The sequence below is a fragment of the Taeniopygia guttata genome, chromosome 14 (genome assembly GCF_048771995.1).
Source record: "Taeniopygia guttata chromosome 14, bTaeGut7.mat, whole genome shotgun sequence".
Lineage (NCBI taxonomy): Eukaryota > Metazoa > Chordata > Aves > Passeriformes > Estrildidae > Taeniopygia > Taeniopygia guttata.
In genome coordinates, this window is record NC_133039.1 from 9,315,458 (window position 1) to 9,342,602 (window position 27,145).

General features: G+C 38.4%; 1 protein-coding gene and 1 long non-coding RNA gene across 3 annotated transcripts in view; one reads left to right on the forward strand and one right to left on the reverse strand.

Moving 5' to 3' along the window:
- LOC121470728 (uncharacterized) overlaps nucleotides 1-27,145 on the reverse strand; it is a 129,769-nt gene that overhangs the window by 101,140 nt on the left and 1,484 nt on the right. For both annotated transcript variants that reach the window (XR_012058242.1, XR_012058241.1), the window contains exon 1: nucleotides 1-27,145. This exon is cut by the window's left edge and continues 41,422 nt beyond it; it is cut by the window's right edge and continues 1,484 nt beyond it. This is a non-coding gene — a long non-coding RNA (uncharacterized lncRNA).
- The window catches only part of SHISA9 (shisa family member 9), a 176,591-nt gene that overhangs the window by 85,710 nt on the left and 63,736 nt on the right, over nucleotides 1-27,145 (forward strand).

Consider the following 27,145-nt stretch of genomic DNA (forward strand, 5'->3'; position numbering starts at 1 on the left):
GTTGTGGTCCACTGACATTGTGAGCCAATTCTGCACAAAATCAGAATTATACACCAGTGCCACACTAATACAAAATCAGTGCTGGGTTAAGGTGAGCTGATACTCAGAGGTACCTCTGAAGATGTGGGATTTTGAACCTGAACCTCAGTTGGTAAGGGAAATGTGCTTACTATGTTCAAGAAAAGGAAGTTCTGCACGTGGATTCACTTTCCATTCCTCATTTGAAATGTCTAGCCCAAGTTACCATCCATATATTTACTTGTCTGCTTAGGAAAAATACTTTATTGAAATATTGCTCAATCATTGTCCACAATAGAGGAAATAGAAATATCATTGGTGACTTGCCAGGCAAACCTATCCCTTTTTCTACTGGAAATGTTTCTTAGGAAAGTTGATACCATCAGACTTCCATTTTTTCCTTCATTCTGCTGAAAAAGCAGTTTTCTATACCTGCTTTGGGACCTTTAGGAAGGTATGGATTCAGTTAAGTTGTTAGTGAGAAACAGGGACAAATTTCTACTGTCCCTACAGCAAGGAGTCCTAGGTCAGGGCAGAGTCAGACTGCAAACAAAATTTCTAGCATAGTATTTTTACTGTTGTGTTTAAAACAGCAATGTTATTTCCTCTCTTGCTTCGAACTTGCTGAGGAAACAGTAAGAAAAAGAGAGAGAATTAAAAAAAAACCCACCAACCCCCCAAAGTTTTAACAAGGGAAAGCCATCCTTGACAGATAAATTTAGGGACAAACTAAATGAAGAACAGAGGTACCTAGAGCAGATATTTAGGTACATTTTCATCAATTAAAGATAAAGGAAAGACCAGAAAATAAAAACAGAAGAAATTTGTATTTTTCAAATGGAAATATTTTTTTATAACCCATATTCTGAGACAAAGTAACAGACTCTTGGTTTCTACTTCATTGCAATGCTGAGTTAATCAACTGTACCTAAGTCACCTTCAGCAACTGAGAGTACACAGATCTCTGGGAACAAGAGACTTGTTCTCCCTCCTCTTGGAACTGTACACTGTAAATAGGAAATGCGGATTCAGAGGGAAATCATGACAGTGATTAAATGTGTAAGTTCCACACTTTGCAGTATGGAGCTGTTGATGTAAATGGTGTTGGGAGCAACGCTGGATTTCCTATCCAAAAGGCTCAGTGCAGATGTCCATGTATGAAGTTAAAGTAGAACAGGTTCTGCCCTGCCTGTTCACAGTGTAAGGTTAAGAAAATTCACTGAACAAGCCAGCATCAAGAATAACAAGGATGAGGAAGCATTAGCATTCCTAACAATCCAATTTACAACTATTTTAAAGCCATTTTGTGTTAACAGAGCAGTCCAAGGGGCCTTTAATGTAAACAAGGCCCCGTATCTCAGACACTATTTCAGCTCATGCATCTGTACAATAATAAATACTTAATTACCTCCAGAGTTGTTTTGGGGCTAATTAATAATGTAAGTAAAGTGGTCTGAGATCTCTTGGATGAAAGATAGCACAGAAGAGAAAAGTATAAAATATGTTGTGTGAAACATAATGTTTTAGAAACTAAAATAAAGCAAAACCAAGGATACCAAACCAGCCATGACTTCCTTGCCAGTTTTCATATACTGTTTCCTTCTGTGTTCCCCTGTTAACTCAGACTTCCACGGCTGAACAACCATGTCTAGCACAGCTGGACATTGTCACCTCAAGGGACAGAGCAGCAGAGGCGTGGCCAAGGCTGCAAGCATTGCATGGGACGTTCACCCTTCAGCACTGCACAAGGCTCTGGTGCTGCTGCTCTGCTCATTCCCACAACCTGGTGCACACAGGCTGCAAGAGAAAGAGCCCATTGCCCTGGGCTGACACCTGCCTGGGCACTCCTGCATCCCTTAAAGGAGGAGAGGCCTGTTCACCCCCTCCACTGGAACCTACTGGAGGGGACATGCCCTCTCTAACCTCTAGCTAGGGCAGAAAGTCTCCTTTTCATATACAAGTAGAGTTTGCTTCCCTATCCTTCAGTTTCTTTGCTGCTGTTTTCACATTTTGAATTAGAACTATTTTTATTATTATTTTCTTTTCTCATAAATATAGCCATCTTTAGATATTCTCAAATTCTTAAAATTAAAGGATTATTTAATTTTAAGAAACCAACTATATCACAGTAACATAGGAAGACAGACAATTCTGTATCACTCGGGCCAGGATGGCTATCTATCTAGACATCCACACATCCAAAAATTACAGTCCATAGAAGACTGAATAGTAAATTAAGAATAAACCAAACAACCAATCAATCAAAAAACTAGCCAAATATCACAAAACCAACAAAAAAATCCCCCATCTTTTTTTTTTTTCTTTTTAATAACTGTACCTATCTTAGAGTGTTATGTGTATAAAACCAGTCCCAGTTATAAATGATCCCTTTCAGCTCCTGTTACAGAGTACATCACTGTGATTCAGCAGAGGTGAAGGGAACAGGGAGTACCAGCAAGAGGCTGTGCAGGAAGGTTTTACATCACACTGCCAAGGTCAGCCCCACCGGGTGCTGCTCGGGCAGGGCTGATGCCATGTCTACATGGGCAAAGAGAAGCAGGGAAGCAAACCAGGATTAATTAGAGAGTGTAATTTTAAAGAATCTTCAATAAGCCTAGAGTTCATATGGATACTTTAATTCAGAAATAAAACTTTTATTTAAGTGAAGTGAGATGAAATTTACTTAATTTGTTTCTGTTGAGAATATAGAAAGATATACTTAAAATAAATGTATGAATATTGTAATAAATTAATTTGGCTTAATTATGCTTATGTGCCCCTTTCTAGACATGGTTTTAACTTACATCTCTGTAGTAAACTTGTAGAACAAAACACCTTTTAAAATCTTCCTGTGTATTTCTTTACCTTTGAATAGCAGCAGGAAAAGACAGAAGTACAGTCATGTTCAATGACCATTGGGGAGGCCAGATTTTTACCAGAGGACTGTAATTTTGTAGGTGAAATTCTCTGCTGCCAATTGTATTAAAGAAAATCAACATTTTGACTCTTCAACTAACCAGAAAAAAACACAGCTGCCCAGACAGTAAAACCAGAGTAATGGAAAAAGGCAGCGTGTGAGCCCCCTCTGTATATCAGAATAACTGCAGCACTTCTGCTGAACAAGGTGCTCTTTTGTGAGAGTGGACAAAGCTCTCCAGCCATCAACACGACTGCACATCACGAGATAAGGCTGTGCTAAAGGTTTCACGCTGGGCTGCTGCCTGAATTGTATGGGCGCGGCCACTAAATAGCTTTGTGACTCCTTTTGTAAGGCTAATCTGCTTTCTTGCCAATAAATATTTATTTGTGGTGGTAGAAAATAAGGCAGGAGCACGGAAGGGTGAAGGGTGAGAAGGGTGGTGGAGCAGGACTTGCCCAGGAACCCCCTGGAGGCAAAGGCTGCTGCCAGACCGATGATGCCACACATGCCAACCTCAGCCAGACACACCTTTTGGAAGCTGACACAATACAGAGCAACTTTCTGGAGCCATTCCCGAGTTTTGAACAAAATGTTTCACAATGCAGAGCAGGTGCAGGATACTTTAAGAAGCAACAATGTTAGCCTTAAAAGATGAAGCATTCTTAGGTTTTTTCGTATGGACTGAGTATGAAAGTTTTTCTCTTGCCAGCAGTCTGAGATCATGCTTAGTGAGGTTCACTGGGCAGTTTATATATTCATAGTGAATTATCCTTTATAAAGAAAAACTCTTGTGTTCTCATTTACATAGATTTGAATGAGAAATAAATGTATCATGAAGTTAATGTAGAACTCTGGACAAGTGTATGGAATATAATTTCCTTTATTTTATTAAGACAAAAATGTTTAAGGCATGTGGTGCTAGGAGACTGAATCTTAATGTAATATACTGTATGTCAGCTAGACAACCAAAGAGAAAAATGGAAGGAAAGGAATAAAGAGAATGATCCTTGTTTCCATGAGGAAGGTCATTATGTATGATCAATGTCCATTTGGATAATTCACAGATGCCCCAGTGCTTGTATGAATTCATCTGAGTGGTTTAAAAAACAGTTAAAAATCAATACCTGAACACTCTGTTAAGTGCTTAAGTGGATGTAAAGAGTGTGCACACTGTTCTCAAGAATTTCACATGGTAAACAGGCAAAAAAAATCCTTCACTAATGTCACTAGGAAGTGGTGGACAGTAATTTCAAATACGGTTTCTTTTGGTTTCTGAGTGGAAATTATTAAACCTGTAAAATCTGAGATCAAGAAATGGCACAGGAATACATCACCTGCTACAGAGGGTGTTAAATTATTGAGCAGGGAAGTTGTCAGAGAGGTTTTGTGTTAACTGTGAGGCAGCCAGTATTAGTATTTTGTGGAAGTTTTTGAGTAAAACCTCTCTGTGTATTTATTTACCTTAGGCTATTTCTGTCAGTTACCACAAATGCAGTGCCATAAATTTTCTTTTCATCAGAAAAAAAAAGCAAACTCACAACATGGCAATTTTTGGCAAGCTTAACCAACTACAAGAGAAGCTTTTCTTGTCACATTTCCAGGTCTTTCCATAGCCTTATCTGTATAATAGATGATAACAGCATGTGCCGCCTACAGCTGCATCATACAAACAAAAGTACATACAAGAGGAATTGTATGCTGAAACTTTTCACTGGAAAGCTCTTTCTCTTCAGTTAGGCTGTGGCAAAGAAGCTGTTTGCATTTTTAGTTTCACAGAGGTATAACTGTAATATCTGTAGAGATCTGAACTAAATTTATAGTGTGGATCATTACCTGCAACATACCTCTTAGGCATCATTGATTCTTGTTGCAGCAAGACTCTCTTTAACTCTATTTGTTACATTGTAAATGTTAAACAAATGGAAATGGAATGCCCAAATAATTTCTTTTGGTAACAGAAAAATAAATATGTTTGCCAGTCAGTGCACAGGCTCTTGAGTTTAGCTTGGCTGTATTATTTCTTGAAGAAGTGTAAGTCAAATGATGAAGAATAATTTTCTCTTGAAGTTGTAATTCAGATATGAATGTGTCTGGATGTGGATGAAGTCTTCCACTGCCCATCACGCAGGCCTGTACAGTGAAGTTGTTGCGGTATTTCAGGTGCTGCTGGTGAAGGGGTCCTGAGTACAGGTTCTAGTGAATGTTGTGTTGGCTACTTGTAAGACACGGGCAAAGGAGAAAAAACTAAAAGTCCTAAACCTTATGTTCCCAGAAAAACTCACAACCATAGTATTATAAACATTTACAAAAAATAAATTCAACATCATCTTCTTAGGGTGACTGTTTCATTCCACATAAACACAAATCAAGAAGTCTCATCTGTCCTACAAAGAAGACACCAAAAGGAGCTGATTCTATGCAAAGTTAACTGAGGGGGCTTGAGGACTCTGTGGGCATTAAGCACATGAAAGTGAACTTGTGCAAGCATTTACTGTACAAAAATTAACTGACAAACTAATGCAAAAGATTCCCAAGGGCACAGAAGGGCTGCCAGCACTGGGTTGTATATCATGAGCACTTCCATATTTCAATATGAAGCTGCATCATATTTCTCTCCTCCATTTTTCATAGGCTATTGTAGATGGTCCCTAGAGGTGTCAAACAGAGCTCCATTGCACTGCCAGCTTCCATGTATATAGTACGCCACTTCTGCCACATGATTAATGTTCAAATTCCTAAAAGTAAATGCATTTCCCTACTTCAAATTCTATAGCGGGAGATAATATTTTAAAGGATGGCAGTCCTAGCTGTTTGCAGTTACTAAATGCATTGATCTTTATTTTTAAGGAAGGATTGAAATTAATAATGGTGCACAGTGGGAACTGAGAGATTTATTTACTTTGTTAGAAATGATTTATGAATGTCTTGTTATGGGAGAGAAAATGACTGCAGCTGAAGGTGAAGTATTGTTCATGGCTTAACCACATAACATCTTAAGCACATGTTAAAATATAAATGACAGCTTTAAGGTTCTGATGGAAGGAAACATAGCTGAGCTTGTCAAATCAGCTAGGAACACTCTCCCCTGAAGCTCAGACTAAAGCAAAACTTTCCTTTAGTACTAATTCAATGACTGTTCTTCCTATTCTCCATCTGTTATAACATGGAAAACTTCTAAGTTTCTAACCAGGACTTTAGGATAGATATACTTAGATTAAATATTTCAAAAGAATTCTAGATCCACGGTTGCTGGAGCAAGCCAACACTTGGGGAATACTGAATTTCAGACCTGAGAAGATTATTTTTTGGTCTAGTTGCTATACACCCCAAAGAGTAAAGACAGTTCTGTTACCATTTCTTGTAATTGAAGACTGAAACAGGAGAAACTCAGAAAACTGGAATGCACACAAACAGGGCACAATGTCAAAGGCAGCAGGTATCTAAGAACATCCCAAGCACCAGCAGCTCCCAAGCCTGGCAACCTGTACCTCTGGGAAGTGAGCACTAGGGTTGCCAGTGGGGTGAGGGGACAAAGAGGAATCTCCAAGAGCCAGAGCAGATCACAGTGGGACAGCTGTGGGCTGTTATGCAACAGGAGAAGAGAAGAGAAGAGTGGTGCAATGCAGACACTGCTGAGCAAGGCATTAATCTGGGAATTTACAGTCCCAGGGATTTCACTTGTTTCCTGGCATTTGCTGATAGAACTTCATGTTGCTTCCTGATTAATTAAGGTTTTAAATAATTAATTAACTTTCCATGTAATTATTATTACCTTATAATAGTATCTCATCTATGCTTTTGACTGAGAACAGGTATGGCAGAAAGTCCAGGAATCTTCATTCCTGTCATTTCCAGATGAAAACAGCAGTGCTCATGCTCCTGATGAGCACACAGCAATCACAGCTGTGAGAGCAGCTTGGTGCCATCCATTATCACTCTTGGAAGGAATGTTCCCACCTGCCTTTTCCTTCCTTTCAATGGGCAATGGGAATTTACTGCAACACAGCTTGTCCTAGCAATGTGCCAGGTAAAGCAAGGCTCCACATAGTGTATGAGCCTTTGCTTCTGCTCTTGTATTTACAGAGGTGTTCAGGCGCTGAAGGCCCTCAGAAAGGCAGAGAGGTGAGCAAAGCTGTTGTTGCCATTATTGTTCAATGACTGGGAAAGGACAGCAGAGGGAGTTTTGTCATCTTAAAGTGTACTCATGCTATCCGTCCTTCTGCTGATATGTGTTTTAGGTTAGCTGCTTGTAAGGGTGAAGAAATTCTTAACTGAACATTTTTTTTCAAGGAATATAAGTATTGAGAGATATAGGGGCTAGAACATAGAAAGAAAAAAATATCCAGACGAACCTCTGTGATGTATGTGAAATTTGTAAGTCAGGAGCACAGACTGTGTTTTGAATAATGCATTTTGTATAGAAAGTGCTCTAAATAACTCAGCAGAGAACACAGTGTGTAAGTAAGACAATTAAGCAATTTTACCAATTAAGCTATGGTCTACCTAAAGATGAGAGTCATTATTTACAGCTGAAGTTGAACACTGGTAATATTTCTGAAACAACAATTTTAAAGGGGACTGGAAGAAACCTACTTCCTTCAGTGCACGTAAAAAGTAGATCAGCCTTGGTTATGAAATAAACAATAGGCCAAAATAGTCTAACCTAGATAAATACAATGTGCTCACATCCAAGGATCCTTCTGTGTGAGTGGCCTAATTGCATTTTATGAATCCCAGGGAAATCAAATGGGAGCTGCACTCAGCCTCTTTGAAAGTTGTATCATTTTTATTTAGGGTGCCTAAGAGGATATTTCTACACTATGAAGAGAGTTCAGGATTGGCATCTGGAGGGAGTGGGGCCAGGCCAACCAATAGCGACAGAGCTGGGACAGGACTTCAGAAAGATACTATTTCTGTTCTCTTGTGACTGCAAAGGTGTGATTTGGAAATCAAAGATACCTTCTACTTTTATTGCTAAATATAGACCCGGCAGAAAAGAAAGCTTAGAGAGATGGAGTCTCAGGTATTTATTAACTCAAGTGATAAGGGGTAAACATGCTCTGGCAGAGTTTAGCCAAAGTACAAGGGAATGGCAAGACAGAACCCTGGAATTCCTAATGAGACAGAGAGAGTGGGGTTCTGCCTCTTGTAACTTTAGATGGAGAAGAAACAGTGCTGAAGACAAATTAGGAAGAAAGCCTGAGATACTTTATCAGTCAGTACTAAGTATCTAGTAAGGTTTAAAAAGCATAACTTGATATTTAGCTGTCCTATAACTATTAAATGACTGCACATAGCTGGGCACATGAATACCCCACACCACTGCTACTGACATGTCTTTAAATAGAGAAGATGGAGCATTGAACAATTAATATAAAACCTAAAATTATGAAATTAAATAAGGAACTCTCACTTTTCCAAGTATATTCTTTATAATTTGCTGGACTTCTGCCCTTTGCTATTTTGTTTTCCTGTCAAAGCTAACTCAGTTTTGGAGATCTTTGGATTTTGATGCAAAACTCTCTTAAAGAAAAAGAAATTCCAACCAAGTTCACAACCAGGATTCCAGGAAGGTAGATTAAATTCAGCAAATACTGAGATTTAGAGAGATGTACAGTTTTAGAAAATGTAAACTATTATGTGCCCAGACTACCTTTCATGGTTTACACAGTGGTAAAAACCAGAAATAAATTAGTGAAAACAAACTGGTTGGAAATGCTTGAGAACACTTGCCCTGGGAATCTTCCTGAGCTATAATTATTGCTTTGAGATTTATTAACTTGAACTAGAGTCCCAGATATAGGAGTCCTTATTATCTTATTGATCTTTTGTCCTATTCTGCCAGTCCAGGAAAATCCATGTAACCAAAAGAAGAAAGATTGTTTCTGCTGAGAAATTATTGCTTCTTTCTTCCTGTGGCTGTGGAAGAATGTAGCAGAAGAAGAAAAGGCATCTCCATTGTCCCTGTGGCCTATGGATTACTGACTGCCTCTCAAAGGATGTTGACAGAAACTTCAAGTTATAATTACTGCTGGGTTGCCAAGACAGCAAAGGGCTTCACTGGCAGCAAATGTCTATTTGCACTATCCTAAATTTCAGTGGAATTAAGAAAATAATATTCTCAATATCAGAAGGAGGCTGAGTCCCTCTTTCACCAGATCCTTGTTTTATAGAGTATTTTTGTAAATATTTACTATTCATATGTTAATAGCTGCCTTACTAAAACATACCTTTCTGTTAAAGAGGAGTACAGGAATCTTTTGTACAGCAAGTATCTTATCACAGAATCATGGAATAGTTTGGGCTGGGACCCTCCAAGTTGCAAGTGCCCTGCTGTGAGGGATTTTTCATTCTTGGCGGAGGGACACTGGTGAAATACAAAAAAATTATTCCAGTGTAATTTACTTACACACTCCTTGAATGGAGGATGTAAATCCTTTTAGCCAGCTCACAATTTAAGAGACTTCAAAAGGTAGTCTTTGAAGTTCAGAAAAGACCTTTGAAGTGGCTGCATATGCAAAAAAGAAATTAGTGTATAGCACAAAGTACCGAACTTCATTAAGTGCTTTTGTCAATTAGAAAATACAGCAGAATTTGCATAGCAAAAGAAGGAAATTAGGGCATCCTGTTCACAAAGGCTATGTCCTGACAGAGGCTGTGGAGTTACCTAATGGCTACAAAATACCAGGTAGCCCCGTGGGGGATACACAGGCTGGACACACCTCTCCCCTTTGGAGAGGACTGTAGCTCTCAGATACAGATAACAATTTCTGTTCTTAGGAGCCAGTGTGGGATGTGCTCCTGCCCAAGGGACAGAGCTGCCGCTTCACAGAGCCCTGTATGGTTCCCTTTTCTGCATTTGCTCAGATCAGGGCAGCATCTGCAGCATCTGACACAAACACTTTGAGCCGTGAACTGTATCTGTGGTCATGCTCTGATAAATCTAGAAGCCTGAGCTGATTTCACATTTGTTAACTCCCTCTTTAGGCAGGAGATGTACTTGGAGGTGCATTATGTTTTGCATTTCATTAAACACATCTTTGCTCTCTTTTGTAAACAAACACCAGTGGGCTGAAAAGGCCCCTTTTCCTTTAGGTTCCAACACATGGATTGGTGAAGGAGTGCTGGTCACATCTGAGATGGAAATTGCCCCCTGCACATCCAGAGATAGCAGGAGTGGATGCCTCAAGGAGCAATTGTAGGGACAGCTACTGGGATAAGCCTTTGTACAAATGTGTTCCATCTGCTCATCCCGGTCAGCAAAGTCTGTCAGCTCTCAGGAGTGAGAGACATCACCCTGTCTGACAGCGGGTGGTGAGAGCCCCAGCCCCAGTAAATCCTCTTGCAGTGAGCTTTATGTCCCTTGCAGATGGCACCTGGCAGGCCCTTGCTCTTCTCACTCCTTCAGTCATAACAGCTCTGGGGGAAAGAGGCAGAACAACCTTCCCTCAGGAAACCTTTAAAACAGAACCCAATCTACATCAACAGTCCCTGTCTGTACCTCATTGGTAGATATGAATACACAAGTAGCTGGTGAATGTTACGTTGAACTGGGAAACTTTCCCAGCCTGGTGTTTCTGCCTGCTTGACCAAAGCACTGAAGTTTTGTGTTTGGGTGTGCTGGTTTTACAGCTTCTAATCCTTTCACTCTTAAGAGTGACTAAACAAGGCACAAGTTTAGAGTAATTAAACAAGGCACAGTTTTGATGGAATTGCTTCTACCAAAAAAGAGAGATAAGAATATTGTTATTGTTGATGTCTTCATTGTATTCCTGTAGCACCTAGGTAATCATGGTCAGGAGCTGTCACAGGGAATATCACCCAGGCATAAGAAAGAGACAACAGATGGATTCAGGAAATAAAGGGGGAGTAAAATATCACAGTTAGACAATATTTGGTGAAAAGAAAAGGAGAGGTTAAAGCATACCAGCTGCATAATCACTCAAAATTTTCTGTCATCATATGGGAAAATGGCTTTAGGAAGGGATAGGAAGGCAGGCAACAATTAGCTTTGTGAATGCTGATGGAAAGCTCATGCTAAGCATGAAGATCTGTGTTTGAAAACATAACAGATGAGTTATCAGGCTGATGTCACTGGAACAGGAGAGGTTGGGAGCTGATGTATTAAGAATATCAGTGCTGACAGATGAGACAAGTATACAGCTTAAAAATTATGTGATACATGTTGGAACATTTCAGGGTTTTCCCAGGTGGGATCACTTGATAAATAAACAAAAAAGTGTGAAACATCAGTCCTGAAAGGGGGAAAAAACAACATAGACAGGAATAATACCTTGTTCTACCACTGAAATAGGGAAAGTGCCCCTGATAAAATTAATACTGATGCTTCAAATTAATTTCTTGCCCAGATAAGAATCTCTTCTAGAGGGTAGGCTCCTAGAGGGTAGCCAACATCTATGGAACACTTGTTTTGTCTGTCATAATACTTTAGGTTACAGCTAAGAAGAGAATTGGCAGCCTGAAAGGAAACAATAAAACAAATGGTGTATCTTTATGGTATTTTAGTCCAGACAAGAGCAAAAGGCACTAAATGCTCACCCAATAAAAAACAATGCCAACAATTTCAAACCAACATCTCAGATTAGTCCCTGCAGATTTGAGTCTGCGACAGAACCAGAACTTGGAAAGGTCAGATACAGTGGTCTAAAAATCTGAAGCTGGAAACTGAGATAGCAGAAGGTCCTCTCATTGTAGGCACATCTTTGTCCCTGCTAGTCAGGGATGAAACCTAAAACTCATGAAAGCATCAAGCTATGAGGTTGTGCAACAGCCAGCAGAGGCTTTTAGGCTACTGCCTACCAGATAAGCCTTAACACCACCCACAATTAAACACTACATTATAAAGCTAAATAAAGATCAGATAAAGAAGATATTGGAAAGTAAAAAAAAAAAAAAAAAAAAAAGTATAAATTTTAAATATTTTCAACACTTTTACATCTAGAAGGAATACACATGCAACTTTGGATAGTATAGTTTCATGGATAATTTTGTAGAAAATTAGAAGCTAGACTGCCAGATGGGAAAGGGATTCAGCTATGACTTTTATAAATTTCAACTTATAGGGCAGAATTTCAGTTAATGGAAACAGTTTCAGCTTTCATGACTTCATACACCCTATGCTCTTCAGCCAATGGAGCAAAAATGAGTTACACTTGCTGAAGATCTCACCGGCAGTGTTCCAAACTATTTGGAGAAGTCAGAAGAGTAAATGCTCAGCATTTAAATTTGCCCAATGGCGACAAATGGGTATTTAGATTTTCCAGGCACTTGGATCACAGAGAACATCATTTGAATGACATGGATGATATGTTTTCAGTAATTGCCATCTAATTTCAATCTGTCTCTCTCCATTTAGTTCTTTTTTATTGCTTCCTCCTCCTCCTGTCAATCCCATCCTCAGCCTCGGGGACCTTTTTATTTCTCTCCTTGGCTGGCCCCCTTTAATAAGGCCATACCTTATTATTTTATTAGTCCCTAAGTGGTCCCCTGTGTCTGGGAGCATTTTCTCTGCAAATCTGACTGCATCTTCCAAAGGTGAAATATGAAAGTCTTTGGACAGGATTTGTTCTGAAAGAGGTTAAGAGGCACAGTTGGACTGATCATCAGCTGACTCTCTGAAAAACAGCCACTCCTGATGTAACCCAGTGGCAACCAGAAAGGATTTTCTTTGCAAAAATCTCCATTTTCATCCCGTGGATTTTTATAAGCTTTTGCTTGTACATGTCTCAGTTCTTGAGATATATCAGTTGTAGCTGTTCATAGTACTCAACATTCAGAATATTATAAGAAGTTAGAGTCAATTCCTACTTGCATTTAAGTTATAGTAGATATGTCACTGCAATATGAGGCCCTGGAATATTATTTTTGGTCAACTTGTATGTACTTTTTTGTAAATGTACACAATGCATAACAGTTTCAGTAATTGCTTTACTTTTTATGCAGTCTAATTATTATCTCTACTCAGTGTCTCCAATTTTCAAGTCAGCTATGTCTACTTTTTGACTTTCTAAGCTTGCTGAATCATTGCAATGCCTGAGTCACGCTTGGCATTACTGTATTACATTGTTAGATGTAAGAAAAGAAAAATTATACCATTTAACATAAACATTTATCATAACCTAAGATTTTTAAATCTGTCATATACAAGCAATAGCTATATGTTCTCAGTAATATTGCTTTAGATGAGAAACAGTCACAAAAATATTTCCTGATTCATGTAAAAGAGGGGAAACTCAAACTAAATAATTAATACATTTGTAGGCACTAATCCCCCATTTATCTTTCCACACCTTAGACAGAAGCTTTTGAGATCCCATGTTCTTTATGAGGAAGTGAGAGTGTGACTTGGTATCCTGGGGCACACCTTTGCCAGCTCTTATAGACCTGTGTTTTTATCCTAGAGGTGACTGCTGAATGCAGTGAGGGAAGGGAGTGTGACTTCTCTACCAAACCAAAAAATTAATGAGATTATTTTACACAATTGTCATATTAAAATCTGGCATTTCCTTTTGACAGGACAGAAAAAATCAGTCCTTTGGAGAGGAAAGGGAAACATAAAAACAACTTACTATGAACTGGATGGTTCCCATGTGTTTAATTCCTTCCTCTTTTGGTTTCAATGCCTTACTGCTTTTTTGAATTTTGTCTATTCAGACTGCAAATCTGCAAATCTATACAAATCTGGTATAAATCAAGCCAATCCTCTAATCTACATTATCATCATAACAACTCTTGTAGACTTTAAAATTTCCACTGAAGAAACATATTCATCCATTTCTAAGAAACACAGGAAAAACTGCTTGCATCCTAAGGGAAGTGCAGTATGGGAGAGAGCTATTACTGTGTTTTAGGAGGAACCCTGGCTTATGTCAGTTATCCCAGCCCCATTTGTACTGCTCAGCCGTATTTCCCCAGCCACCAGCACTGTGGATTGTACAGTCTGTGCCACAGCCCGTGCCCCAGCCCGGCAGTGTCAGCCTTGCAGGGGTCACTGCCCAGCCCTCAGTCTCCTCGCAGCCCATTCCCCATCCCACCTGCAGCAGCCTGCTGCAGTTCTCAAGCATTAGGTATGACACAAGAAGGGTGAAAAGAACCTGTGCAATGAGATTCCCCAGGAACAAGAGGGAAAAAAGAATGTGCTTTCCTCCCAGCTGCCAGATGGGTTAAACTCAGGCTTATGGGGACAACACAGCACTGAATGAGTTAAAAGATTCCTTGTTGCACCCCCAGAGGCTCTGCTATTGAATTAACAGATGTATTTATACACCCTCACCTGAAAAGCTGAATGAATTGTTAGCACTAGGAAAACACAGAAAACACAACGTGTTTGTGTGATTAAATATTATCTTATAATGCATTGAATGAGCTAACTAGATAAAGGGTACTTCTTTCTGCATGCTTGGTTTTTCAACCTTAATCATCTTTTAACATCTTTGCCTGTAGCCTTTTCTGAAGCAAAAAATATCCTATTAGGTGATAATTTTCAAAGTGAGGATGGTATTATAAACATTTATAAGGTAACTTATGATTCTGTGTCCTATACTTGCTGGTCACAGTCACTGCATCCCTATTACGCCTAAACCAGCTTGATATTTATGCTCTTCCTAAATTGTTCTCGCCTTTCCACCAATAAACAACCAATTATTATGAACCAGGAGAATGTTTTCAGCGTCATGCTTCTAAGAAGTATTTCCAAGAAAGACATTTAGTCACAGCCTTGTGTACAGCCCCAAGTGATGGCTGTAGCAGAAATCCTGAGCAAGCTTCTCAGACTTTGACTAATTGCTGACTGCTGACTGCTCACTTTGTGAAGCCAGAGCTGAGCTACAAACACACACAGCTCTGCAGGGATATGAATCAAAGCAGGAGCAATTAGTTAAAAAAAAAATAATCAGAAGCAGTTAAAAATAAAACACGTGATATTTTTTGAACTTAATTGTCCAAAATTATGCATCTTCAGTCTTTGCCCTGTATTTAGTCACTCGTGGAATGAAACATGCAGCAATTTTCTTTGTGATAATAGGCACTTGTGTCTAGAGTCTTGATTTGCACGTGTGAGTTAAAGTTTGTATGTAGAAAATAGAAAATAGAAAATATCATGTGAACACTTGGGGTACAGACTGTGATTTTTAGATACCATTACGACTATAAATTACTGAAGCTGTACATAAGATGTGATAAAGAGCTCAAAAATAAACACAAAAATATCAATGAAAAAATATTCACCTCTGCTGGAAAAGAGAGAGGCTAAGGACACAAGGAATCCATGTGACATCTCACCGCATGGTCACAAAGAAAACAGAACACCTCATCAACTGAAACAAAGCTAAAGCCTGTTTAAAATGGCAGCTGTATTCTTTGCTCCTACACAGAAACCCAAATAATATGAACAAGGCCCCAGCAGACATTTGTCCTCTGCAGCTTTCAGAGTACTAAAGTGAAGTGAGGCTGTCCAGGCAGGGCAGAGGATGGGCTGGAGCAGTGACCCACTGTCGATGTTTCAGGGTTCAGAAGGTCAGGGTGACCCCGGGATCGTAAGGAGTCTTTGCTTCCCTAGCCCAGTGCAGCCAAAGGAGCCTGGAATGCTTCCGACTGCGCTTTCAAGGTTGTTTATTTCTTCTTATCTAAACATTCTTTCTCTGACCTGCCCAGCTCTGCCTAGCAAGTCCATCATGGCCACATGTGACCACATACAACTATGTGTGTATGTTTACAATTTATTACCAATTCCTATCACCTATGTTAGACTGGGAATCTCTGCCTTAAACCAATAGAAAAGTGTCACCATCACACCAAGACATGGAGGACAAGAAGAAGGAGAAGAAGGCTAGGACACACCCAAATTCCTCCATCTTGACCCCATGAATTATATTCTAAAATCCCCAAATTTCTATTTTTCCACACTATATTAATTCAACTATCACCCTACTCAAAACCATGTGACTTGTAATTCCTCATACAAAATTGGCAGTGATCCACGGGGCTAAGATTGAAGCCACATGTTTTTGACTTCATGCCAGGGTCTCTGAGCTCCCTGCCAGGGTCTCAAGGCAGCCAGGGCAGCCAGAGGATGTCCTGGACTCCAACAACCCACAGCAAGGACAGCTCACACTGCAGCCAGGGCTCCTGCAGAGCTGTGCCGGGCACATCTGGCACTGCTGGGACAGGAGGCACAGTGGGAGCAGCAGGCAGAGCCCAGAGCCCTCCTGGCAGAGTATCACAGAGGGGGACAGAGCACTCACTTGGTCCTTGGCAGCCCCCAAGCAGAACAGCACCCACCCAATGCATCAAACTCTGCACTATGGCAACTAAATCTGCTATTCCCAGAACAAAAAAAGAAAAAGAGAAAACAAACCAGAAAGCTTGAAAGCTGCAAAATATGAAAGTGTTATTTGAGACACAAACATTAATCCCTCAAGGTATTTTCCTACTTCATCCTCCTTTCCTCTACTTTTCCTCAGACTTTCAGATGCTTTATGAAAAGGATGAAAAAAATCTTAAAAGTTCTATTTTGGACTGAAAACTCCTTTCCTTCTCACTGCTCCAGGATATATTTGATTCCAGTAAACTACATGAAGAATCTATTTGGGATTTTCTGATATTCTCTCTGTCCTGACCTATTATTGTATCCTCTTTCAACACTTTGTGAGGACAGCAATATAATAAGTGGATATTTGGAGTCTCCCTGCATACGTGGAGTTCAGAGATGCAGCTGCTAACCAGCAAAAATCAGGTTGTTGCTTACAGCAAGGGATGAAGATTCTTTGGGGGGTTCCTGTTGTTTTTTGTTTTCTTTTGTTTTTTTTTTTAAGTTACATAAGGAGTATTCATACAAGGATAAAAATAGTTTAACAAACATCAAGACTTCAAGATCTAATGAGTGAGATCTTGTCTGATTGGGGCACAGAAAAGAAGCAGCCAGAAATTCTCAACTTTTTAAACTGGAAGTTGACAAATACACCCATTACTTGTATTTTCATCCCAGAGCTCTAGACTCTTGTTGGGAAATCTTGTTAATTCTTTGGGGTTTTTTCCTCACTGTATTATTTCCACAGCGCCTCTTCCCAGCTGAAGGTCAGGAGTTAGTTTTGTTATTTTCCAAAAAATTATTGTCCTCAAACAAATACTCCTTGCCACCACCTCCAGTTATCATGAATAAAGATAAATGAAGTTGGCATGAGAGTGTAAGGAAGGACAAAAGTAATAAATAATAGAGCAGAAAATAAATATATTTAAGCGCTGCAGTATGCAATAGGTTGGAGAGGATTTATAGCATTTTCTTAAAAGAAAATGCAGCTTTCCAAAAATAGCTGTGTGGCTACTGTCACCTGATTTTTCTAAACATTTCCAAATTAAGAAATACAAGTTTTGTGTCACCTGATACAAAAAAAAATGAAATTTCCATTTAAAAATATGTGTTTATTGAAATAGACTTTTCTAGATCATTCTGTTCTTTGAAGATTTCAAACTTTTTAAAAAAGTGAAAAAATATATTTACTCTTCAAAAATCAATATTTTGAATGAAAGTGCTTTATATACATATAAAACTGTTTTGCTGCATTTAGTTCTCCCGGCTAAGTGCAGGTCTGTCTATGGCTCCCACAATTCATTTCTCAGTGACAGAATTCTGCAGAAGGTCCATTCAAATCTCTCTGTAGGAAATTCCCTGACCATGCTGGAGCACCACAGGAATTCTATGTATAAAGGTTTTAAAGTTCACATTTTTGTCTGGTTATGTATTCCAATTTAAGATTTTTTTAAAGATCTATTTAAAGTCTTTGTAAGGCTAAATATTAAGCAATTTTCATTAACATCCTGATTATTATTATCAGCTCATTCAGTTCTAGTCATATATATGTATACATACATATATATAATAAGTATCACATAAACATATATACACACCAATTCATACAAATCCTTTCTAGAAGTACTTCTGGGGAAATAAGAGATTTCTGTAAGTTTTAACCCCTTTCCATTGCCATTGCATTTTCATAGGCATTTGAAATGTTCCATTTTTTAAAAAACTCTCTTTGAACTCACACAAGGGGATTAGCTCTTTAAATTGAAATCACACATTAGGTGCATGTGAATTAATTAGCAATGAAGGGAGTACCTTTCAAAGGGAATTAATTTCTTTCGACAGAAATCAAGCTCATTTAGGACACGTTGAGGATTTTTTTTTGTTTTTTTTTTACTTCTTCATATAATTTTTCTCTTTTTGACTCTTGCAAGTACCAAGTACTCAGCTATGACTTTCCCTAGTCAGCACACCCCAGTGGGGCAAGAAAGTTTTTTGCAGAGAGATTTGATAATTTATTACTCTGCATCAAGGCAAGCTCCTGTTTGCAGAGGTGTTAAACATCTCCATATGAGCCCCACAATTTTGAAATTGCATACAGATTTTAGCCTATATTTTGAAGAAAACATTGTGGCTTAATTCACTTTGAAAAACCTCTTATTTCTGGAATTTGCAATAAAGATTAATGGGTTCAATTAAAAACTCAATTATTTTATTATAAGTATTCAATTCTCAGTAAATTATCACTTAGAAAGTGAAGTATTTCAGGTGAAGGGAGTCACAGAATGTGCAGGCACCAACTGCTGAGAATTTAATTATTAACAGGCTTGATCTGTTACTTGCAGGATTCAAAAATCTTTTTCCTTTCCCTCAAAACACCAAGTTTGGCTTCCACTGAGAACAGAGCCTTCAGTCTATGTCCCACTGCTTTCCTTTCTCCCTCAACTGCCCACGGAGATTCACTGACCCTGGTGAAGGGGCTTTGCTTCCATGTAGTTTCTAATCCATTCCACACTTCTGATTTCACTGTGGAGACCTGGAGGAAAGCAGTTTATCTAGACAGTGACATAATAGTCTATCCAGACTAGTCATAATAGCTCCTATTAATTTACATTAAAATGTGCATATGTATTTTAAATTACTTTTGACTTATCTCTCATGTCCTCAAATATTATTCTTATTTTTACTATTCATTTAGATGTAAAACATTAATGGATTTTTATTCACAAAGTGGTTGTACTCAAAGCATCTCTTCTCAGGTAAGGCATGACAGTAAGAAAAAAATGTTAGTTGTAATTTACTGAGCCTGAGGGGGTTTACAGGTCAAAGCAAGCACTTTTAAACTCAATTAGAGACAGAGGTTTTAGGATCCCTGATTGCTGCTAAACTATAAACTCAGGAAAAGACTGACTTTACTTCCACCATTTCTGTGTAGCTGGACATTGGGGAGCTCACCCTAATATTTACTGAACAGTATCTGAGCTGCTGAGCTTTCTCACCAGTGCTGGACCAGCTGAAGCTAAATCTTCACAGCACATCTTTCCAGCACTTTTCCAGCTGGGTTTTGCTTCCCAGCACTTTTCCAGCTGAAGCAAAACCCAGGTGTAAGGCAGGTCCATCATGACCATGCCCAGGCTATTCCACTGCCTCTGGGCACCTGATACAAAATGTACAAGGCAGGGTTGAAAATATGTGAGTCCTCCTTCCAAAATCCCACAGGAGGAATGGACACTTGCACCAGTCACAGAGCTCTTTGGAAAGACAAGTATGAAAATGTTCCAAAACCCCCTTCAGGTCAAATGAAAAGTTTACATTCAAAATAGGGGTAAAAGCAAAGGCATTTGTGAAGTTTACCAGATAAACCAAATTGTTCAGAAAGATGACATGACATTATTACCAAAGTTCTAATCCAAGTTGGAGCATAAGTAAAACTAATCTGACCTGCTTTTCTCTTAGCCCTGTTCTTGTAAGTTTGCTTACACTAAGAGGTTCCTGGTTTGAGACAAAGTCCTGTTTTGACACTTCATCCTAGATTAATGTCACTTTGCCAGTCAGTCATATTGTTTCTATGACATGCCGTGATGAAATGTTTTGGGAAGACATGAATTTTTAAAATAGAAGCAGACATCTCCCAAAACTAGTCCCCTTCAAATTCTGAAGAATTCTGAATGCCAAGAAACTTGACTTTTTCTGATAGGAATGGCTTATACTGGCTTTGCTGATATGGGATTTAGAAGATTTATGTTTGATTTGTGGCAGATGCAGGTCCCTGCTGTGGTTCAGTAGAAGTTATTTAATGCTCTTGGCCTCAGTGCCTCATCTGATGGAAGGGAACTTTCACTCAGGCAAGTTTATAAACTGCACTGAGCAGAGTGCAGCACTCAGATAAATGCAAACCAAGATCCTCCTATGCAGTTTTGCCAGCACTGCTTTTGACCTAAATAGACAAATATTTCAAAATCTAATGCTGTACAGGAGATAATTCTAAACTGTCTTGGTAATGGTCTTTTGTGGGAACAAATCAAACCTATGCCATGGATAACCTGCCTTAGTGCACTGGAAACATTGCAGACAGTGCTCTTTGTCAGAACAGGACCTTGCATTAGAGACAAGGCTTTTCTCTTAAGTGGAAGCAGCCATCAACATCCAGGATGTGGAGAAAAATCCACAGCCCCAAAATAAACCAGATTTAAGGTAGAGGGGTAAGAGTTATATAGTCATGAACAATTAAGGGTTGAGTGCAAATACAGCAATTTTTTATTAGCCAGATTAATGTTCTGAAGAGCAAGGTGAGTAAATGCTTTTTCACAGTGGAAGGATTCCATGGACGTTGCTTTGAGGACAGCTGGTGACAGGAATGCCACCACTCTCAGTGGATCCCTACTGATTAAAAATTCAAACAAAAATTTGAAGCAGAAGAAGGCAGTGCTGAAAAGTTACAACATTTAGGAAAAAAAAGAAAAAGACATTCAGGAAAAGTTGATGTACTGCTTAATTCAGGGACAGAAAACCCAGTCATGCTTATAACAAGAGAAGATGTTCAGAGAAGGAATGGATAAAGTAGGACTATGAACAAATGGATAAAAGTAAAAGGGAAACTAAGAAATAATGGTGATGGACCCAGTGACCTTTGCTGTTCCAGTAATTACAGTTATTATGTTCCTAAGTTATGCAATTGTCTCATGGTTGTGGCTTGGATTCTATGAATAGGACCCTGAGTGTTAAAGTAAATCAGGACTTGTACTATTTTTGGTTCAAAGCTAATAATTAAACAAACTAAAATAAACCCCCAACATTCTACATTCTAATCCTGCCCCCATGCTTAAATAATAGAATGAGATGCAAGCTGCCAAAAATGGAGATACTCAGACATGAAGCTGCTACTTTGTGCTAAAATCTTCCCCTGTCTGTATATACCTCAGCAGGAGGATAATGATTCAGCCCTGGTATTTATTTAAGAACAAAGCCAACATTTCAAAAATTAGTTAGACCTCAAAAAAAATTCAAATAATGGCACTAGATCAATTTAAAATAAGAATTCTTTTAAGGCATACATTTTGGAGGGTTATTTTCCTATTTATATTTTTAATCTTTATGATATACTTTCTGTAATACTTGCAGTCTCTTTGTGTAAGACCAAAACATCTGAGCAACTGATCCCTCCTCTTCTTCATTCCTCTTTAGATGAGTTTCTTCTGGACAAGAACTGAAATTTTAATCTAAATGTGATTTCAGAAACTGAAGCTTTGGAGTTAAGATTTTTAGAGATACTTGGCACATCAATACAAATCCCAAGATATAGTGTGATTTTCTGCTTCTCTGGGCACTTTAATACTTTTAAAAACCTGTCCCTGCTGCCTGTTTGCTCCTATCAGGGATGCTATAGCTACAGTGAAAAGACAAGGGCATGTAAGACCAAAGCAAATAATTCCTGATATAAAAGTGTGAGCAGCACCAGGTGGTACCTGCATTCAGCAGAAGGCTGGAATACCAGGACAGTTATCTGTCCTCTGGATTCCAGTCAGTCCGTGTTGGAAGCAATCCATGTTTGTGAGACTGCCACAGCCAGGGTTGGGAACTTGTGCTGAAGGGCAGCAGGGGCAGGACAGCCCCTCTCACACCGTGTGGGGAAGGACCAACTCACCATGCAGGATCAGAAGAGGCTGGAAAGGACATCACTCAGATGGAAAGAAGAAATTTGGATATTTTAGTTGAATACAAGACAGATGGGCAGGTACCTCTCCTGCTCAGCTTCTTTCCTCTCTCTGCTCTACACAGTAGACAACTGAAAACATTGTAGTACATACACTTTATCCCTGAGTTGATCACTTATTATTCTTTCTTGACATTGGTTAAGGCAGCAACATTAGGTTCCTAGGATTAGGCTACGTAACACAGAATTAATTTTAAATGTCAATAAAGTTAATTAGTGATTTTAATCTGTACAATAGCACTGCAACTCCTACTTCATTTCAGCCTTGTAGAAAGCTGTAGGTTTCCCATTGCACCATTCCCACCTCAAACATATGGTAAAGTGCCTGAGGCCAAGACTTTACTGGGAGAAAGATTAATTGCCAAGCAGCTTTGAACAGTTACAAAATATGGGCTCTGCTGAGTCATGTGTAACACACAAACAACCTATTTTCCTTACTACAGTATCTTTTTACTATTATATATTCTTCCTGCCACATAAATGGTTCTGAAAACAATGGTGCAGAAGGTCTATTCATTTCAAGGGGAATGAGTGAAAAATTGAAAGCAGTATTTAGAGTGACAGCTGCTCATGGAAGGGTTGAAGGATCTTTCCATTGAAGGAAGATTATCCCATGACATCCATTAGTACCACCATTAGGTTTCCAGGCTAAGTTCTTATTATACAGTTTCCTTGATACATCTTGATATATATTGATGTATTGATATATTGATATAGATATATATACATTCCTTGTAAATTTAACACAGGTTCTCATTCAGTATCTCCAAAGGCTTTTCTTTAACACAACCAGATGTTACTTGATATTTGCTTTTACTAATTATTTGCAAGTGGAGTTCTGATTCCTACAGAAGATCCCAGACCTGATCTCCCACCAATATCTTTCTCCCTTCCTATCAGCAATACAGCACTTGCTAAAAGCACAGCAGATGCTTTGTCTCTAGAAATTGGATTAGTTAAGGGAATTGACAGTCTGGAGAATTTCCATGTTGACAGAGTTTTTTAGTTTCACATGAATGACAAGGGTCTGTGGAACAGGGCTTGTGCATTTAGGTGAGTTGAGAGGAAGAGAGAAAATGGAACAAGCACTTCATGTCCTCTGTTTCCATGCAGTTTAAAAGCATTTTGACTGTTTCCAGGACCTGTATAACCCATTCTAAGAACTCTTTTAGGCACCAAGTTTAAAATGCAAACAATATGCTGTATACTGTTTATTACTATTACGCAAAATCCCACTGAAAAGTAGGAAACTTTGTCCTAATCTCTATTACAGTTTTCCATTTACTACCAATCATTTTGAAAGCCACTGTGCCAAGGTGTCTTGTACAGTCACAGAGGCTGGCAATTATATAATGTTACACATGAAACCCATTTCATCAAATACATGGGGTCTTTCAGGTGACAGAAAGAGGCATAGATAGTCTGTGAGATAGACTGAAACAGCAATTGTGAAAGCACCATGCTCCTCTGAAGTATCACTGTTAATTTTGCAAAGTTCTTTGGTGTTATTGTAACATGTTCCAAAACCAGGAAGGCAAAAGTCACAGCCCTGGTAACCATCTCACATGATATAATTCTTTATTGCTCTGATTTTAGCTTATCTACAAGGCACAAAGCACTGCATTCCTGAGAATTCTGTGTTGAAATCAAGCAGTCCATCAAAAAATGACTGCTTTAAGGTCTTTGGTAACAGCTGAATGAAAATTGCATCACAATGACAATCTGCAGAAAATTTCAAGCCATCATGACATATTCCAGCTATGATATTATCCTACTTCCACTGTCACAAGAAATACCATATAATATAATGCCATGTTAACTGACTCCTCAATGCAGCAGCATTTACAATAGGTGGCACTGTGAAAAAAAGGTTGCAAACTTTATACCATGGCATTTTCAAATTGACAGAAGTGATGATTTAAAAGAACTGCTACAAATATTACAGCTGTCCAAAGATGTCCCAGTCAGAGAAACATTAATACTGGGAGATTGTTTATCTGAATAAAGCTTGACATCATCTTCCTCTGGCTGAATAAATGAAAATCTCTTGACATGCTTTTCTTCAAACCAGGATTCAGGCTTTCCAAACAGCTCATCTTTTATCTAGATTTTCAAATAAACTAACCAGATACCAAGGACTCATCGAGGAAAATGTAGGCAGGAAGCAAAACAAGACAAGGTGCCTCCTCTCAAAAGACCCTTTAGTCTGCATTAGGATAACTTAGGAACCAAGAACAGAAATAAAGAGGAGTGGACCTTTGTGAAAAAAAGATAGTATAATAATGTTATAATAACACTGAAAACCTTCCTACTATTGATTTTTTTTAAACTCATATTGTTTCTTGGATTCAGGTTGGATTCAAAAGCACATTTTGGTATTGCAGACGAGCTGCACTGTGCAGATGCTAAAGACTCTGGGATGAAGACTAGACCCTGATTTTGTTTTTTCCCAACAGCCAAAGGGGAAAAAAAAAAAAAGAAAGAAGTAAAGATCAGCAAAAACTTATCTTGTGTCATGAACGAGATTTTTCCATAATTTTTTCCTTAATTTTGGGAGCCCTTATTATGGAACAGTATGAGAGATGAAAGGAGAGGCAAGAGTTAGAAGAAGCAGCAGTTCTGCCAAGAACAGCAAGCCCACCCATGTTTGGGAAAAGTAGGGTAATATTCCAATTATGCACATTTATTTTCTAACTGAACATTACACTAAGCATGAGGGGGTTTAGCTCAGGTACACACAGTAGGTGTAATCTCATTCCTAAACTCACAGCTACAGAAAATAACCATGACCCACGACTGCACATTGCAAGACATTCCTCCCCATCTTTTCCTTACTTTTATAGGACATCTCTGGATCACCTATCAAAGCATCACATAAAAAAAACAGATGAAGACTTTACCTTTAATAATATATTCTGCTGTTCCATAAAAGTGCATTGGTAATAACAGGAAAACAGCTGGGAATTGTCAGTTCCTGGAAATTTAGAATTCATCAAGATTTCAGCTTTGTTTTCCAGAAGATTTCTCAGGACTCTGCACTGCTTTGTGTCAAGAGACTTTCAAGGATAGAGCAGAGCTTTGAGAAGATACCAATGTATTGAAGGAGTTCAGAAGCAAGAAATGCAAAACATTACAATTAACTGTAGCACAGTAGTTCCTGTGCAACAAATAAACAATTAAAATATTGAAGCCAGCATTTCCCAAGCTCGAGGAACTGATCAGCTCCTTTTCTTTCCTTAAGAGCTGGAAGAGATCCAAGAAAGAGCAAGTGCATTAGGTCCATATTCTACACTGCAGCATTGTATTTGAGATTCAGAGGGTGGGAAGAGGAGTGGATTCATTTTGGAAATTGGCATAAGAGAAAAATACTTCAGGGAAGTTCAGTGTCTTTCAGTACAATGACCACATCATCTTTTTGAGCTTAATGATCAAAACTCCTTCTTTGCCCTCTGTATCCCATTCAAAAAAGAGTATAAGAGTTTATTTTCATAATTTACTATATTTATCCTATAGGACTTCTACAGGATTTAATATTATTGCTTGTTCAGTTACAGTAAGTGGTGGCAAAAGATTTATTTCAAAATACTATTGTACCACTTAAGGAACCGTAATAATTTCTGCAACATGCCACTGAAACTCATAATGGAAAAGTATCAGCAGAGTTTGTTGTATGTGGTGTGATAATGGCTGAAGTTAAACCAGAACTGTCTCACCTGGTCCTGGGGACTTTGAAATGAAGCTGGACATCACAGGACATGGATATTTATGTCCTTTGAAGACTAGCTGATATGTCTTCTACTAGCTTGGATGTCTTCTATGCAAAAAAAGAAGCTTTTTCTGGGACCAGATCAAAATGTTGCCATGAAATGATGAATGGTTGAAATGATGGCATTTTTCCCAGAGAGTGTGATTATTCATAGATTTGTCCAAGAAAAGGACAAATAAATTATTTCCAAAATCTCTGTGAAAAACTCAGCCTGGTCAGAAATCTAAGGATTCAATTTTTCCTTTGTGACTGAAACACTTTAAAATGAGAAGCAAAGCTCTATTTTTCAGAATCTGACTGGCTGCACTTAAAATGTTAAAAAAAAAAAAAAAAAAAAAAAAGTAAAAATGTGGAGGCAATATAGCTAATGAACCATGCAAAAGCATTTGACAGATCTCAGTTACTTACTGCTGTTTCTTTTGAAGAAAAAAGAGAGGTGTTGTCAGGACTCATATACTTGAATAATAGTGGTATTTGTATAGATTTCCTTTTGCATTTCTCAAGCTGTGTTTTATTTTTAAATCTAATGTTATAGAAAAATGATCAAATTTTCTGGGTTTATGTCAAATTGGGTACCATGGAGAAAAACGCTGATTGGACATTACTTCATATAAATAATGTGCCCAACTCATCCCATACACTGTGGGATTATGGCCTTATACTATTTATGTGACTTGAAAAATTACCTCAGAATTGTGAGTTCAAGATTAGAGCTTTTAAGAGATTGTGTAAGTTTTCTTTAAAACTAAATAGTATCAAAGGTACTTGTCCAAAATATTTCTGAATATGAACACTGGGGCAAATTTAAGATTTTGCCCAGATAGGGTTAAAGCAATGCTATAAGAAAACTAGTAGGAGCATTCCTTGACAACATCCACCAAGGAAATTTATAACAAATTGCACTTTTATAATTTGAAACTACAGTTTATAACACTTGGAATAGGAACAGTACAAGATCACTGTAATGGGAAAATGCTGCAATTCAATTACACAAAACATTTTTGCTCTTAGTTCATTAGGATTTTAACTGAAACAGAAGTGTTTTTGTTGAACAGCATCATGAACAAGACAGGACTAAACTGCATGAAACACAAACATTCATTAAAACTTCATGGAAACAATGCAAAATGCATAGCAAACACCCATGGAAAGATAGCAGCTGCACTAAAACTCTGAAGTCCACTAAATACAAGTCCTGAGGTTTTATATTACTGATTCACCCCAAAACTTTGAGTCCAAAGATCACACATGAAGGGACTACATGACATAATGCTCCTCTGAGAGTCTCTGAAGGAATTACAATAGATTTACTGGGCCAATACACATGTCACAGTTACAGTTACTTAATTTCCCAAGTGAGCTTCAGCAGAGGGTTCTTATTTGAATAACACTGACAACTTGAGCTCC